This window comes from Pinus tabuliformis, chromosome 5_1 (assembly GCF_031772625.1).
Source record: "Pinus tabuliformis cultivar Carrire ecotype Pingquan chromosome 5_1, CPIR1, whole genome shotgun sequence".
Lineage (NCBI taxonomy): Eukaryota > Viridiplantae > Streptophyta > Pinopsida > Pinales > Pinaceae > Pinus > Pinus tabuliformis.
The window spans coordinates 460,705,531-460,724,622 of record NC_142305.1 but is presented as its reverse complement, the minus strand read 5'-3'; the positions used below and the strand labels follow the sequence as shown (position 1 = coordinate 460,724,622).

Sequence of the window (19,092 nt, the reverse complement as noted above, 5' to 3'; positions counted from 1 at the left end):
GCTGCCGTGAAAAGTTGGAAGGGAGGCTCCAAAACGAAACTAAGGAAAATTTTGGAGGGTGGTTGTAGCCGCTAGAACATGATGACTAGTTATTAGGTTTTAGTTGATGCACGTTTTGATTATTCCAACCAATTGATGTAATTTTTTTGTATTTTGTACAAGAAGTGTGCAAGAAGTATACATATAATTTTTTTGAATGTATGTAGCTGACTCATGGTCTAAAAAGGAAAATAGATTAGGATCTTAATGAATTATTTAGGAGAAATCTACCCTTCAGTTTTTGGATGTAATACTTTGTGCCTAGTGCATAATCTTTCTCTAATAGAAATCTTACAATTCTTGTTTTTTTTTTAAAGACCAAGCAAAATATTATGAAATTTTTGGTGAAAATAAAATAGAATCTACATCAATAGGAAACTTGTAGGGAAGGATGTTACTATTTCTATTACTCCCACTTGATGTGATAATTATGTTAGTACCAAATCAATAACTAGTTATTTATTCCTCAATCAAATATGATAGAAAATATGGACTTTTAGGATAGTAAACAATATGACATAACTAATTTACAACTAAATATTGGAGATTATACTTTTTTTAATCATAATTCACTATTATATCCTTGTAGAGGGACGATAGTAACATAATTATGAGTTCAACCTAGATGAAAACTCTAGGTATTTTTTGATTGTTTGCTAGTTTATGTGAGTCATGACATGACTAACATGATTAACACGTGGCTTGAGAGTAGTTGTGACCTAGGGGCATCTAAGCCATCAAAATCACTCAGAAATCACACTCGACCTAAGCCACACCAACCCTTAGAGTTTTGAACCAATGACCTTTACACCATGAAATTCCTTAACAAAACACCCTATCATTGTCTGCTCTATGCCCTATGGACGAAAACTCTCAGTACTCTTATTCTAATTGTAAAAAATGAAATTTGTGACATCACTATGAAGTAAAGAGGATAAAATTATAGGAATTTAATAATATTAGGATATGTAGACCATATAAAAAATGATACATTCCAATATGATAAGGAATCACAACAAGAAAGTTATGATGATTTAGAAGGGAAAATTAGAGATTTGAACAAAACCATTATCACAATGATGAAGAACTTTTGCACACTCAATGGGAATTAGAAAAACAAGATACAAAAATTTGTAAATTTCAACAACAAATAAAAGAGTTGCAACAACAAAATAACAATATTAAAAGCACTCATGGAGAGAGACTGAAAATATCAATAAGAAACTATTGTCCAAAGATAATGAAATTTCTCATTTGAGAAATCATAATAAAACTCTACTTACAAAAATGAAGGAGCTGAAGAATGAGAAGGAGACACAACAAAAAACCCAAACCATGGATAAGGGTATTAACACTAATGCAATCAATGTGGAAAAACCTAATGTTGTTATTAATGAAGTTGTATTGGTGAAAGAGCTTCCAAAATTGAAATTGAAGATAAAGTGACCTCATTAGAAGGGATCAAAACTAAAAATTAGAGTGTCATATCTAATGAGGTCTTATCAATGAAAGAGCTTCCAAAAGATAAGTTCAAGAAACAATTACGTGGTAACATAACATCCATAGATTTATTGAAGGTTGACATGCCATTGATTGGAATTTATGAAGTCATATGTCTTTATAATGATGAGTAAATACAAAAATATTATATATCATTATGACAACTCCAATAAATCATGGCAAGATTAAAACATAAATTAAGAGGGGTCAACATATTCGGGTATTGTATCGACACCCAAATCACAAAATTCATAACATGCAAGAATCAACATATCAATATCCCAAGGTACCTAACCAGAGTTCTTACATATTGAAGCAACCAAAGACCTACACACCTTAAATTCAACAACAAAATTAAGAGAAAATTTATAATCTTATCATCAAAGAGTATAAAAAAGGATCCACCTTTGACGGATTGATTCTTTTATAATGTGACAATGTTAGGCTTCGAAGATCTCCTCACCTCATGTCCTCAACCTTAGTACAAGTGAAAGCTACAGGAAGATTATTCATTGTTTTGGAAGTTGTTTTCTTTTCCCATGGTTTGAGATCAAATCAATTTTTTCTTTTTTCTTTTTTCTTTTTTTCATGCGGGGAGGGGGGACTTGTATATACCTAGGGTATATTACAACTAAGATTATAATATAGTTATTATCCTCTAATAAATAATAATCGTGAAATAATAGTCATTAAACCATTTTTTATCCAGACAAATCTCATTTTGCGGACAGAACAAGATCTCCCTAGGCTTGGAAACCAAGCCTAGTAACAATCAAGACAAAATACACTAATTCTTCTCTAGAAATACTTGAATCATTCAGAGGTAAACTTACCTGATGACTAAAATAAGTCTTCAATCCTTTGTTTGCTTGAGATCCTACTCCACTTTCAATCCCTAAATGGAATTTGCAATGATAGAAACAACACAAGATCAAAGCATACAATATATAAATGAATTCAAGCTATTTCTAACCAAAATATCAAGGAGTTTTGATATACATATGTAAACATTGAACACATTGTATGAGAAAAATAGTGCACTTTGTATTAACAATGGGAAGACAAGATTACAACCCTTTTGGCCTTGATGTCATAAGCTCTCTTCCAAGAAATCTCCAATCCTTCCTCTTGCAATGATAAGCCTTCACTCTTCAATTTGACAGCATAAGGGTACCTCAAAAGCCAACCCCTACTCCTTTAGTCTGCATTGTATTTATAGGAGAGGAGAGGAGGTTGGAGATCCATCTTCTAAGGGATGAGATCCACAATTAGAGGGGATTGGTTCCATGATAAGGGGGATGAGATCCATCATTCCTGGGATGAGGTCCAAAGAGGTAGGAGCTCGAGGTCTAGTTGGTTGAGGGAAGATTCCTCAACAAGGTTCTAGACTTTACTTTTTTATTTTTACCCATGTTGAAAGGGTGTCACACTTTGTAATGGAGAACAATGCGTCACTTTGTGTAGGTGTCAATGACTTAACCTGCAGTGTCGCAGTTTGTGTCTAGGAAAGGTGCAACACTGCTTAAAATTAGGGTTTTTAAGCAATGTAATCCAGGATTTTTGGGATCTTCATAATGGTTTTTCTTTCAACTTTGTAGGGGATTACTGAGAAGGGTTCTTTAGATAGTGAGGGATCCAAATTTGGGGTCATTTGCCTAATAGTGACAAAATGACATGTAACACCATTATTATGTATTATTTATTGTGTAATAATAATAAGTTATGTCCTTTGCTCAAAATATGATTTATCACCTAACATGTGTATTTAGATATGTTTAATATAGACTTGGATACATATTCTTCTAATAAAAAAATATTATTTAATATAGATTACTTTATGTATTCATGATGTTCTCATGAAGTGAACTACTAGGTTCACTTCACACCTTTTTGCAAACCTATTAATGGGGGTTGAGAGTGGCTAAGTGGCTCCCTACTGATATTGAAGGGGTCCCAACCTAGGAGTCTAAAAGCTATTGGAGATATTCCATCTATCCTTAATATTTATTGATTGACCCTTAAAGATATGTTTGGAATGAAGCAAACTCATACATATTAAAGTTTTTTTTCCTTGTTTCCAATCTTGCCACCAAGGTTAATGCACTTGAAAATTAACCCTAAATACAAAATCATCTTGAATAAACTTATAAGCATATTTCATAATCAATATTGAATAAAACTTTAACTTTAAGTGATAAAATAAGTCGCTTGGAAATTAAACTTAGATATAAAGTCATCTTGAATAAGCTCACAAATATGCTCATAATACATTGATTAATATTAATCCAACAAAACTTTTACTTTAATTTAAATAATACATTAATTAATATTAATCCAACAAAACTTTGACTTTAATTTAAATAATGAAAAATAAAAAATAATTATTTTTATAGGAAAGAAATATTACAAATTTCCTAACATTAACATTTAAACATTATTTTTATTACAATTTCCATTTATGGAAACATGAAATGTCGTGAAGTTACGCTATTTATATCACATCATATATATATGATTTTACATATAACGTGCATGGAACTAGAGGTTAGAAAGATGGTTGTTATATCTTGACTCTCTAAGATTCAGATAAATTTAATTGTGTTACATTAATTAAGATTCAGATAAATTTAATTGTGTTACATTAATTAAATCAAGTGATTATATTCAAACATGAGTACTTTATAAGCATGGAAATATATTTCGATTTCAAGTTTTCAAAATCAGCACACAGACTTACATTTCACTTTTAATTTGATATATTTCCACGAAATCAGGCGAACATTACCGCACAAAGACATATTTCACTTGTAACTTAATTTATTTTTCAAACTCATGAGCATTACGTATTAATAAGAGCCTGAAAGAAATTGCCTATCTGTTACACCTACTTTAGATTTCAATTTTCACATCGGTGGCAACTAAAATGCTCGGTTAACCATCCTAATCCCATTCCATTATATAGATTATATATCTGAGAGATTCTCTTGTTCAAATATTTTATAGTACTTTTATTTTTACATTGGACAGTGTATTTTTATCGGTGAGAAACATACACTATGCAATATAAAATTCAATAATATATACCACTATATCTAGTAGTATTTTTTTATGTAAGGAAATCAGTTAATTATGGGAAATAAGTTAATGATTCAAAATCCAGAGGTATATAGTAGGAGTAAAAGCATGTCTTTTATGTATCGCGGATCAACAAGTTAATGACCTAAATCCAGAAGTATATAGTAAGAGTGAAAGCCTGCTCTTTAATGAGATCCAAAACCCATAAATATATAGTAATGGTGAAAGTCTGTCTCTTACGTACCACAGATCAATAAGTTAATGACCCAAAACTCAGAAATATATAATAAGAGTGAGAGCCTGCCCCTTATAAACCACAAACCACGATTGAGATAATTCTAGGTAGTATGATTTTCCAGTGATAAATCAAGTTAAATCAACCTACATTCACAACTAAATTATAATAAATTTCACACAACAAAATTATCATTATAATACATCATCGATTAAAACAAATCAACCGACATTCACAACTAAATTATAATAAATTTCACACAACAAAATTATCATTATAATACATCATCGATTAAAACACTAAAGTGTCTACTGTTCACCTTCTTGGTGAGACATTTTGAAGAACCTTCCATTCGTCCTCAAAACGTAGTGGACTGAGAGAAATCTTCACTTCACACACAACCTTTTACCAAGATCTTAACTACCGAAAACCTAACCAGTGACTTGAACTACATTCTTTATTCTCAGTCATTCCACAGTTGCACTAATCCTTTGTGTCAGGCCAATAATCCCACATATAAAAACATTCCACCCTTAATCGCTCACATTCACCTCAACTCAGGCTTATTTGCTAACATCAATCTCTCCATTACCTATCGTACGAAACCAAGAAAACTGAGCAAAGCCTGACTCGAAATGGGTCCCAAGAAAACTGAGCAAAGCCTGACTCCAAATGGGTCCCAATGTCCGACCACCCATACCCTGCACAAGCAGCTAGATAGCGTAAATTTCAAGGGAAGACTCCATGGAGGGTCCCGGAAAAAGTTACCCTCCAGTCCGGCAACCCGATCCGATTGAATCTCATATATGAAAACAGACTTAACTCCTATTTAGCCCGAGGATCTGTTGGCAGGTGCCAGTGTAAAATCTCACTAAAATTAGCGTAGAATTGTGTCAGGTTTGCGGTCTAAACAGACTCATTTTCTATCACAGCTAGATCTTTACGTTTCTTAACCTGCAAGAAGATTTGATTTGCAGTTTGCTGCATTGGTTTAGTTGTTGTAGCAGACCAGTAGTTGGTCCCCCAAGACCGCCATGCCTTTTTTGGGAGACATAGAATATAAATTTTCATGTTGCAGGTTTATGGAGTGCCCATCATAACATCATCCCATTTTGGTTTTGATGGTGCAAAATTTTCTGAAATTGCAGATGGGATGAATTTTGTAGGTCATAGAAAAAGCCCTTGTGAGTGTCTGATAATGACGACGAGAAGTCATAGAATAGACTGATTGAGGTCTTTGACTGTGGACAAAGGCAGAAATATTATGCTGCAATAATTGAATTACGAGGTGAGCATGGCGACAGCAACAGAAGCAGAAGCAGGATGGAGATGGACCTCTTGTCTGCCGGCACAACTATGAAGGATGCCAACTTCTCATGTGGGATTTCTTCAGTGGGGTTCATGAAAGGTATCCTCCTCCCATCGCTCACAACCACACACACACCCGGCCACGATATACTCAAGCACAAGCCACAATGTACCCTACAGAGATATACACCCACACCCACATTTGTATATACGCACACACAAACATATATACACACTTTCATAAGTAAACAACGCAGAGAGGGACGACGTATTCATCGTTGGCTTGTCCAACGTCAATCCTGTCAATGGTAGGTAAAGTCTGCTTTGCTGCTACCAGCCCACATTTTGATTTTTACAATACCTCCTGAGTCCCTCCTTTGGATAATGCCTCTAATATCACGCAATCTCCAGAGCTGGGTAGAGAGTAAACTTTTCAAAGAGCTGACGATGTCAAAATTGGGCACATAATTAGAGGTTTCAAGGGTCTTTTAAATGGCCCTGTGCATTGTATGCATGGAATCATGTGTGGTATAGATGGAGTTCAAGTGGGAAGTGTAGCTTATGTGTACACATGGTTTGTTCATCCCCGCAGGTTAGATCTTCTATCACCAGTGTTGTGCTGTACAGTTAAATTCCTGTCAAGATAGATATTGAAATTTACAGTGATATCAATTAAATGCATGGAAAACGCAATAACAATGGGATTCAGTTTTGTCTTCTCTCGGCCCAATTTGTTTAGGATTAGTGGCGGGGAAGGAGTTTCACGGCCTTTGGTCAAGGGACTTCACCTGATGCTTGACGAGCTTCCATTCCCACTGGTCATTCTGGCACCTTGAATAACCATGGTGGCACCACCCACCTGCATGCATGTATTATGGACCTGAGCCCATCCCATATTCTCCTTGAGGACTGCTATTTTGTTTGTTGAACTGTGGCTTACCGGTAGGCTGGTGGGAGTCGACCGCAACTAGCCCAGGTTTGATTCTCAGCATATTCCTATATTGTTTCTACCAGAGAATCCATGAAGTGACACGTCCTTGGAGTTTCCATCCCGCTCCAGCCAAAAATTGGGTGGTTTCTGTAAAAAAACATTACTAGTCTCAAATTGGTTTATTTGTAGCGTTTACAAACTTGTTTCTGTTTAACATTCTTTCTAGTCTCCTTATCAGGCTGTTCTCTCTGCCTTTGGTACAATATACTTTTCCTTCTAAAATATTCGTAAATTATTGAAGTGTGTTGTTGTTCCTCCTGAAATTCGTGTAGATTATTAGGGCATCTTGTTGGTCCTCTACTTTGCTACTGTTCCACATTTGCAGGGGCATTCCTCCCTATGCCATTGTTGCATTCCTGTGTTTCTGCTTCATATCAATAGTTCCAAGAAGAACACTTGGAACTTCTGCGATCCCTCAGAATACAAATCAATATTTACCATTCAATGATCTCGTGATAAAAACCAATTTACATTGTGTCTATAATGTAACAAGAACGTTGGAAATCTTTGTGTTCAATCAAACCCCATGCCCACCCTTATATCCCTAAATTACCTTATGGTGATAATTGATGGAAGGTTACTGGCCTTGTTCATCACAAGGATACCCAAACTCTGTCATATGCCCAATAGGATAAACAATGTACCTTTTCTGTTTCTGTGGTCTACTTCTACATTGTAAGGGCGTGGTATGTTTTGCAGGTATTTGCTTTCTTGAAAAATGAAATTCTTTAATGCTGGTGGTTCTAGTATAGTGATTGAAAGTCTGGACTAAAGTGGCCCAATGACGTTTTTCATAACTGACAGTGGCTTTTGGGTATCTTCTCCAGGAGAGAGGCCTAGGAGGCCTTCTTGTGTATTGGTTCCAGTCAAACCCAATATGACTGCAAAGATGTTTCTTCCGGCAGATGATGAACCCTTCGCAGGAAAATATATGTCAAAATCACTTCAGAACTTGGGGAAATCAATACAATCTCTTTTGGGGTCCAAAACAGACTTTACCTTCACATGGGCTGAATCAGTGCGCCTGATAGTAGAGGATTTATCTTTGGCTAATGAATCTTGTGATTCTGATGGCAGCCTGGCACGTTTCAGAGATGCCAAGCTGTCCGAGGAAGAAAAAACTGATTTAAAAGCTTCCATTTCAAAGCTGGAAGGTAGCTTTTAATTGTTTTGCATCATACATGACAACCTAGATTTTTTATTTCGCTAGACTTTATGGATGAATATTTCCAAGAAGATTATTGTTGAAAATGGGTATTGTCTCCGTTTCAGATGAGCTAGCTGCACTCCAGGTCTGTGTCAGACAATTGAATGCAGAGCGGAGAGAGACCCTAAACAAACTGCTAGATCTGAAAGGTAACTGGAGCCAGTGGATCAAACTTTGACACTTTGTAATTTCAGGGGTCAAGAGTTCTCTGTTGTGAAACTAGCTAGCAACATGAAAGTTTGACAGCAATTTATTACAATATTGTGAGAATTAAACAAGAGAACTCCGCAAATGTTTGACAGGCAATGCTCTTTTTTGGCCTAGCAATTTTATTGTCTGTCAAATGTTTTGGTGGAAAAAATCATTCAACTCCCTTCTATGATGGGTAATGGCCTCTCAAAAGCAAGATACCCTTAAACTTGATCATCACTGACACTCTTGGATTGAAGGGTTCTTGCAAAAAAAAAAAAAAAATCTCCCAAGACTCTAGAGGCAAATGGAACTTTTTATGAAGATATGATCCTCAATAAACCTGCGTTGTCTCAGTAAAATTTTTAATTAACATGCCATTCTTCAAACATTGCAAGGATCAGCATTAGGAGAAATTAGTAAACTAATTGCAAATATTTTTTGTCTTTTCTGTAGAAGCCACCTATTTGACCTTGCTTAATTAATTAATACATTTTTAGTAGTTCTCACTGAACGGTGTAGTCCTCTGATGGACATTGCATTTTTCAAGCTTCAATCCTTGGTTTTGCTTTAGTGACAGGTTGTAAATTACGCAGGTAACTTTTTGACCTGCCTGTCTCATCAGAAGAGTAAATTGACAACCTTTTGGCTATTAGTAAAGTGCTTTCTAGTTATCATTGCAGTCTTGATTTCCAATAATAAGATTGATGTGTTTTCAGTGATTCAAGGAACAGTTTGACCTTGCCCCTTTTTTTTATGGTCATTGCTTGAAACTTAATATACTTAGCAAGATGCTCTTGATGGCATAGATGGTTTCAAAGTTGATCCATGATTTTCATGCTTGAAATCATACATTTTGAATTATGCAGGAAACATCCGTGTTTTTTGTCGAGTGAGGCCTTTCCTCTTTAGTGAGAAGCAGGCAATACCTGGGCCTCTTGTAGTTCCTGATCTAGACAAAGTGGTCATAAAATTAGCTGGAGGGAAAACTAAAGAATACAACTTTGACAAGGTTTTCCTTCCTGGTGCTTCACAAGGTGCACAAAAAACACTATATTTTTCAGTTAGACAATAGGCTATTGTTTAACAGAAGCTTCACTTTTTTGTCATCAGTATATCTAAGCAGTACATTATATAAAAAAATGTGTCTTGCGATTCTACAGATGAAATCTTTACAGAAGTGGAGCCAATTATCAGATCAGCTTTGGATGGACACAATGTATGCATTTTTGCCTATGGACAGACAGGGACTGGCAAAACTTTTACTATGGTTGGTATTTTCTATTTTGGGCTTCTCATTGAGCCATCTATAATGATGGTATTGTTTCTTAACCACTCGGTGGATACAATTAGGCTATTAGCTATTTGATTCTTGTCGAATTTTGCAGGAAGGCACGCCAGATTGTCCTGGGATTGTTCCCCATATGATACAAGAACTATTCCATCAGGCCTCTCTGGACAGGACTGTTAGCTTCACATTCTCATTTAGCATGCTAGAACTATACATGGGACACTTGAGGGATTTACTTACCTCTCAATCAACAAAGTTAGTAGACCATTTTTCCAAAATGATATTTTATACTCACAGCATGGTATCCTTCTTCAAAAGTTAAATGTGTATGGAGTTGTAATGCAATCAGACTGTTTTTCTTCTTGCTATTCAGTCTTTCTATCCAAATGGATGCAAAGGGTACCGTTGAGATTGAGAACCTAAGGGAAGTGATCATGACCAATTTCAGCCAAGCAAGAAAATTGTATAGCAAAGGTAGCAGAGCTCGATCTACAGCTTGGACCAATGCCAATGAGTCATCTAGTAGATCACATTGGTACGCACCTCTTTTGACTGACAATACTGGATTGGTACAGTGAATATAATTATAAATTGAATTTGAAATTCTATTAATGTCCATGAATGACCAAAAATGGCTCAATGGGTGGTGGAGACTACTACATACACTAGCAGCTACAAAGGGAGTGCATAATGCATCTAACAGTAAAATGGAAATGAGTCCTAAATCTAAATCTAAATTAGTAACCCTAAAGCATAGCTAGCAAAAGGGTGGACCAAAGAAGATAAGTCCCCCCACAAAGTAAAGGGTGGAGCTAATTGCTGTTATCATCTGCACCTGCAATAAAGATGGGATTTAGTCGCATTCATTCATCTAGGTAATTCTTCTGCTGTCTGCAGTTTAATCAGGATTGCTATCAGTTGCTCGGGTGCTCCAGAAAGATACAGAGATACCAGCAAGCTTTGGATGGTAGATCTTGGTGGAAGTGAACGTTTGCAAAAGACACAGGCCACAGGTCAGACTATGGAGGAAGGGAAGGCGATAAATATGTCCCTCTCAGCTCTTGGTGATGTGATTAGTGCATTACAGAATAAGCAAGCTCACATTCCTTATAGGTAAATACTCTTGAGTCCTTAACCAGCCTAGGTGCATCTTTACCTTGGATCTATCAAGTGCTGAGATGGATAAAATCCCTTGAGGTGCAAACCTTTTTTAGAATGCAAATACTTGAGGAAAGGTTTCCATGTGGAGGTCTTTGATCTCTCTTGGTGCTTGTTAGATCTGTGGTTAGGATACATCTAGGCTGGTTTAAAACACTCTCCTCTCTCGATATATGTGATGTTGTTTGGCCAACTTATTATTATTATACCATAAATGAACATTAAAGTATTAAATTTTTTGTTTTCCTTCCATATAGAAAAGGTCAACAGCGTAAGTGTTACACACAGACATTGCACATCTCTCCACTTGGGCTGTAGAATGCACCTCTTGGTGCAACTAGTTTCATGCAAAGCTTCCAAAGTATGTTTGTCACATCGTTCAGGGACTCGGGATTCTACATTTTTCATATTCTAAGATGTGGATCCCTTTGGTTATTACTTTCCTATGAGATCTGTAAAAAGAAGGCATGCTACATATAAAGGCTACAGAGCCCATGAAATGGAAAAATAGAGCTAATTTTTTGGCACTTGAGGAATAGGGCAACATGTATAATAATTCCTTGAGGTTTATAGAGTGTACTCATTTATTTTTTGTCTGTAACAATCCAGTTTTGTTGAGATTAAGGACAGTTTGCTAAAAGTACTGCCGTCAGAGTGCAGTGTTTAGTTCAGTTAAGTGATTAGGCATTTCACTGAAATTAAGGAAATGTTGTAGTTACTGGCAGCACTGTTTAGTTTAGTCAGTATTAAAAACCACAATACTTGGAATGTTAGTGATTAGGCTAGTTTAGACCTACCCACCCGCCCCACACATTTTTGCACACAAAAATGTATTATTGAATTAGAATTAGTTAGTCACAGTTTGTTATGTGCCTCTTTCAGTGGTTAAAAAGGATTCCATTGTAAGGGATACTCCAACTGAGGAGGTGGTGATAAATTTTGTGAATTATTGTTGGGTTGAGTTTGGTAGCTTGCTTGTGCTACCAGATTTAGTGTTTGGAGCTTGCAGAAAGCTTCCTTGATTGTGGATTGTAATTTCAGATTTCCTAATATTAATCAGCACTTTTCTGTCTATTTTGAAATAGTAATTTTATTTAATATATTTACTCGTGTTGGGAGGGATGCATGGATAAAATTCCTATGGAGACTGCATTCATACTCGAGAATTTTGTATTGTAATGGAATTCTGCATTGCTGAGGCGAGAAAATCTAGTGGTCTTTATAGTGTAAAAAAACAAAGAAAATCTTGATTTGCTGATTGCGAGCTCAAAAGGAGTACTTGGTTTCATGTCTGTTCACTACATCTGATACATTTTGCAGTCTGATTTTACAGAGTGATTACTTATATAAAGTTTTACATGTGCAGGAACAGCAAACTTACGCAAATCCTAAGAGACTCAATAGGTAACCAATTCGCTTTTTTTTTTTCCATTTGTTCTCTTTGTATGCCGTGAAGGTTTGTTTTCTTGGTTCTTCTGCACATGGACTTATGGTGTCTTATTTCATTAATTTGAGATTCTAAAACACGTTCTTTTGAAAAAATGCAGGAGAAGACTCAAAAACGTTGATGCTTGTCCATATTAGTCCCAAGGCAGATGATTTAAGTGAGACGATTTGTTCTTTGAGTTTTGCAACTAGAGCAAAGGGGGTTCACCTTGGACGAGAACTATCTTATGTAAATCCTTATGCCCAAACCTTATCTAGGTCTCCTGTAAAGGGAAAAAAGAAGGAAGCCTCGTCTTCATTCTATTTAGGTATTTAACAGGCATGTTCTGTGAAAAGGTTTATTATCCGAAGAGCGTTGTATACAACCAGTGCCTCGTGCATATTTTCTTGGGTGGTGTTAGTTTATATATGACTCTTGTGAGGTACAATCAGTGGACCTGTGATACAGCAGCCAGATTTATGTTGCTTTTAAAATAAAATCCAGTTGTCTAGTTCTCTCTTCCTTGTCTTGGCCTTTGGTTATGCTACATATATGCAATTCACACTTCCTTGTCTTTGTCTCTCTTTCTTGTCTTTGATATTGCTGCATGCATATTTTCTTGAGTGGTGTTAGTTTATATCTGACTCTTGTGAGGTACAATCAGTGGACTTGTGATACAGCAGACAGCTTTATGTTGCTTTTAGAATAAAAACCATTTGTCAAGTTCTCTCTTTCTTGTCTTGGGTGTGTTACATATATGCAATGCACACTCTTCTTTGTCTTTGTCTATTTCCCTCTTCCTTGTCTTGGGTGTGCTACATATATGCAATGAACACTTTTCTTTGTCTTTGTCTAGTGGTCATAGAATGCCTAGTAATAGAAATTTATCATAGAACTGATTCCAATTTTTGAGGGAACGAGTACCATGCTTATTCTTATTGTGCCATGCAGGAAGTCAAAGTTCAGACAGAAGTAAACATGGTTGAACTGATGCAGTAGATGAGATGCCTTGAAGATGACTGCCAAAGTGCAAGAAACAATATTCAAACCGTTGAGTTTCTTCTGAGAGAAAAGAAGAAACATCTTGCAAAGAGTGATCCATCCTTAGGGTACCAGGAAACAACAGATAGTCAAGCTAGTCAAGAAACAGAGATGACATACAATATTGAATTAGGGAATGTAGCACAAGGGTCCGTGGGCTTGCCCAGATATATGAACGCCACAGCCTGTAGTCGCATCCGAGGTAAGTCAGTGGATGCAGATTTCAAAACTCCAGGCGTAACGAAAAAGAGAATGCAATTGAGTAATGAAAGGAAAAAATCCTTATCAGGGAATGCCAAAACTATGATTTTTCCCGAGATGGATCAATCAGTTTGTGGTTCAGAAAGCTATGTATCTAATGACAGTGTTCTTACGCATTCCTCACTGCCCAACAAAAAGAAAATGAATAGAATTTATTCTAAGAGGTGTGGTATTGATGAATTCCTATGCTTTTCAGAGAGAAATTCACCCAAGGTTGGTGGAATCTCCAAAAATAAGATTAGGACTGGAATTTATTCCAAGCAGAGTACCATTTCTGAATCTCAATGCTCTTCTGAGGGTAAGACACCCATGGGCAAGGCCAATGAAAAATATTATAAGCAGTATACTATTGATCAATCCCAATGCCTTTCAGAGTGTAATACTCCTAAAGATAGTGGATTGCCCGAACATGAGGTGATTGGTGCATATTCTGAGGAGTTCACCATTGCCGAGTACCAGTTCTTGTCAGAGTGCAATACACCCGAGAGCAAACGAGTGCGTTCATCAATTCCACGCTGTAAAAGGGTGATTGCTTTCCAAACATCACCCAATAAAACACCGAACAAAGATATTTCATCTACTCCTGCTGTTGAGAAAACAGAACTGACGTTGACAAAGGAAGTTATGTACAGGGGGCCTATAAACGATAAGAATGAAGACGATTCAAATCCATCTCAAAATGAACAGAACTGCAAACAATTACCCATGCCAACATTATCAAAACCTATCTCACAATCCCCCATGGAAGAAAATGAGATGAAGGAACTATGTAAACAAGAAATAGCAATAGCAGTGGCAGCAACAGCAGCAATACCGAAAGGAACGGCAACGATGGAAATGGAAACAAAAGCTAAAACAGCAACAATATCAATGACAGCAACAAAAGAAACAACAGGTGACTTGCAGACCAAGCTGGCCTTAAAGACCAGAGATCCCTCGCTCATGAGTATAGGATTTTCTTCCATAGGAAGCTTTAGAATGCATCATTTCAAATGCTCATAGATGTTTTCAGAATTAGAAATGAAATTGAAACAAAAGCGGGTTTTTCTAACATTAGAAGTGTTGTGAAGTAGAAGGGTTTGTACAAATTTTCTGTTCATATTTTGCTAACTCTGACACAAGATAGGGATTGCCTCTGTGAAATGTCATTCTTGAGAAAGTTTATGGTGTGACTTTCTTTTCAGGGTCGAAAATTTTGTGGTATTATGTACAGCTAAAAGGTTAATGTCTTTTCTACACGTTTGTATGTTGAGGCCCTGATCAGCTTGTATGATCATATTTATCTGTTTACCTTCTTTATGTGGCCAGGATTCTGCTTTCATATGGCGAAGATGGTGCATATACTATTGTCCGGCGCTTGTTTAGGAGTGGGGTTACTGAACTTGGGACTCGAGGATGACTTTTTCTTTGGACTGCTGCTCTGAAGAAGCTCATACACATGAATCGCAGTAATTTATACCTGGATCATTCATCCGTATCGAAATTAGGATCGTGTTCCCCTGTCTAGAATATTTTTTTGAGTATAGTGGATTGTGTATAACCCAATACAGAGTCCCATCACATATAGAAGACTTATATTATACAAGGATATTAATTTATTGGAAGATGTCGCAAGCTTGGTGTGTGCCCTCAATAAACAGGTGGAAGCAAACGACTTGCTCCCGATAAATGCTCTCAGCCCGGGTTTTAAACCTCCGCAAGTTGCATGTTGTGTGAGAGGAGAAGGCTGGGATTCAGCAGGGTTTTGTATATTTTACAGAGAAGTGGGTTGGGTTTGAACTAGGTTTTGTATATTCTAATTTGACAGAATTGAGTTGGGATTTGAACTAGGTTTTGTATATTGTGTAGATAATGATTTATGATGGGACACAGATACTGTATGATGTTACAATAGTAAATTACCCTGTTCATGAACTGTACAAATTTATATTTATATTGAAATATATTTTCGTGTTGGATCTCATATCTTTATATTTTTTTTATTATTTTTTTCTATTAACTACTTCAATTTTTTTTTTACGGAAATGGTTATATTTATATTATAAAAATATTACAGTAGAGTTTTTTTTGGTCAATTGGTTTACTTTGATGGAGTGTTATTTTTCCATCTCCTTTTTATTCTCATTAATGATATGTCAATCCTCATTAATGATATGTCAGCTTATAGTAAGTTTATTGTTCTAAATGTCTTTGAGTTTTATTGTTAATAATTATGTCTCAAAGATTTGCTTTCAGAACCATTTTAAAATGAGAAGTACTTGTTGATTTGTATAATCTAGAAAGAAAAATGCAACAGTTGAATTATACGTCGTATAAATATACGTCGTATAAATATATGTAACAAAATTGTTTAACATAATTATTATGGATGACTCCACAACTTAAATATTTAAATGTATATACTTGAATACAACTCATAGTAATAAAACATATTTAAAAAATATGAAACATTACTATGCACAACCCAGTTATCGATGAGTTTCTCACTTCATTTCATTGTTTGTCAAGTTGTGGTCTGCCAACTTTATTTTTACATTTTCAAGTTTTTGCTGCATTGTTTTGTCTTTTTTGTCTTTTTTGTCCGTATACCCAATAGATAGCTAAGCCATAGAATAAACCATGGTGTTAATGTTGACCACAAAAGCAATTGTTTGTTTTAAAGCAGTGGATTCAATGTAAATATTTATAATTTGTTGTTTGTGTTGGTACAAAATTGCTATTAATGAAATAACCTCACCATCTTTGTTGGTTATGAGTCTACTTTTTATCAATCAAAGAAATTTGTAGTTTTATTAACAACAATGTGTACTTTTTGTCTTGTGAGCTAACAACATTCATATTCACAATGTCACACAATGAATACCAACCAACTTGCCTGTGGTCCATTAGCATCCCTCCTAACCAAAGCCTCGATATTATCCAAAATTGTCCCAAACCACTCTCAAACTTCCCAACATAACCAAAAATAAAGTAAGGCTCTCTTACTAAGAATTCGAACCACCACCAATGTTGCGCCAAAAAGGTTTAAAACTTGCATTCTAGATAAGCCAGAGATAATGAGCCAAAGGAATCTTTCCTTCCACCATGTCAACCAAATGAAACTCAACACTAAGGCTAAACATCATCAACTCTCCAAAGATGAGGGTTAGGGGGGCTCCATAAAACACTATCAACACCATTGACATTAGATGCCCCACGGTGCCAATTCCTCCCATTCCTAAGAGGCAATTGTTATCCAGGAATTCAATTTTGTCCAATTCAAGGATAGCAGCGAACTAGGTTCAGAGATGCAATTTATCAATAATAGCTAGGGTGATTTTAACCCCTGAAATAACTCAATGATCACAAAAGAACAAACTTGTTTAGAGTCCCAATAACAACTAGCCTCTTGTATCACCTTTCATTATCAATCATCATAACTTGATATAAAGCAAGAGTTTCAACTTGATTATTTGGGACTCTGCCCAAACTCCATTCAAAGGATTTTTCTTCATTTCTCTTATAATCAATAATGATCTCTCAATGTCTATTGTAGAAATTCCCACTGTAGATCAACAGATTATGCAATATGCTAAAACACAATACAAGATCTACTTCATACAACACTTTGCGGAAGCTTAATCGAATTGAGCAAGATCAAGAGAACACATATAACTAAGAATGAGAAATCAATGACATATAACACAGAAGAAATAACCCTGGGAAAGCCTCAGCCTAAAACCCCAATCTCTGTATTATCATACAAGTGGAAATCTTGTTCAAATTACAAAAAGAATCAGTGCTCAAGCTCCCCTGCTCTCTCTGCAATCAAACAATGCTGCTCATAGACAGTCAAAGGCTCTCACAACCTTCTCCTCTGCCCTCCAAGCCTCCTATTTCTTTGCACAATTTTTCTTGGGGTCCATTGAAGCCACATGTGTGAATTGGCCTCTTCACACACTCACTAACCTTTGATCTAACTACGCAGTCGTGAAGGAGATAAATTCTCATCATGGACGAAGGAGATAAATTCTCATCATGGACGAACTTCCTTTATGAAAAATATTCATCCAACTGATAGTACACTGTCCCTTCTTTGATCTCAACTGGGTCTCTGTCTGAACTGACATGCATGCGTTATTCATGAAAGAATTTCAGTTATCTGAAGTACAACAGTTATACGCTAGCATGCATTAACTCACTAAACTTACTTAATTTAAACAAACTATTTAAATCAATTATCACTGGACTTGACTCAGTTAACTGAGCCAACTAATTACCACTCAAATTAGAACTCATCATTATCTCTTTAACTGATGGATAAATTCCTCAATTAATAGATAAATTGTTGTATGTCCTCACATAGACTTCATGTTTGGTATTTCTCAACTAATTAACTCATGGAGAATTAATTAATTTATTTTCAAATAGTTGTTAACTTCAAATTCAAATTTTACTTCCTATTTTTAGTCTAGAGACTGACTAAAATAGGAATCCATCCTGAACTGTTAAAAATAGCAATTCTATTTTTAGCATTTCCATTTTTCATTCCTTGTTGCTCAATCCAGCACTAGTACCCAAACTTTTATTTTTAGCACTTCTATTTTTAGCATTTCTTGTTGCCATTTTCAACATCTATGACACCTAATAATAAATTGATAAATTTCATTAAAGTTGTATCTTAAACTCTATAAATATTTTATTACCAACATAGATCCATGTAAGTCTAGATCTACCAAGCATGAAGGATCAATTCTCTAAGAAACAAATATTTTTTTTAGTGCAAAACTGGAGGAAATCTCAAATCTCTAAGATACAAATCTTTTTTAGTGCAAAACTTGAGGAAATCTTTACACTTTGAGGGGTTTGATTCCTCTCTGCACTTGGTAGTTAGTGAGTTGAGATGGATCTATGTTGGTTCTTAACAATACTATTTATATTTATATAAATTTCACATATATAGAAATATTCTTATTTTTAATATTAATTACATATATATGTGCTTGATATTTTATTTGACATATATATATATATATATATTTTAAATGTGATATGCATAACATTGATTGATTATATATAAATTATTGTAAATATTAAGTTTTTATATGTTTATAAGATTATATATAGATTATTGTAAATATTAAATTTTTATATGTTTATTAATAAAATTTATAATGCAACAACTAAATTATACATCATATAAATATATGTAACAAAATTGTTTAACATAATTATGATGGATGACTCCACAATTTAAATATTTAAATGTATATACTTGAACACAGATTCATAGTAATAAAACATATTTAAAAAATATGAAACATTACTATGCACAGCCTAGTTATCCATGAGCTTCTTTTCACTTCATTTCATTGTTTATCAAGTTGTTGTC

General features: G+C 35.2%; 1 pseudogene across 1 annotated transcript; it reads left to right on the top strand.

Moving 5' to 3' along the window:
- The first annotated feature begins 5,674 nt into the window (after positions 1 to 5,674).
- On the top strand, positions 5,675 to 15,684 carry LOC149165479 (kinesin-like protein KIN-14U; annotated as a pseudogene). Its single transcript, XR_016260754.1, has 12 exons — positions 5,675 to 6,257; positions 7,976 to 8,302; positions 8,421 to 8,504; positions 9,414 to 9,581; positions 9,708 to 9,814; positions 9,933 to 10,090; positions 10,209 to 10,370; positions 10,733 to 10,948; positions 12,360 to 12,397; positions 12,541 to 12,668; positions 13,371 to 14,616; positions 15,030 to 15,684. The product of XR_016260754.1 is annotated as a kinesin-like protein KIN-14U (transcript).
- Positions 15,685 to 19,092: the final 3,408 nt, after the last annotated feature.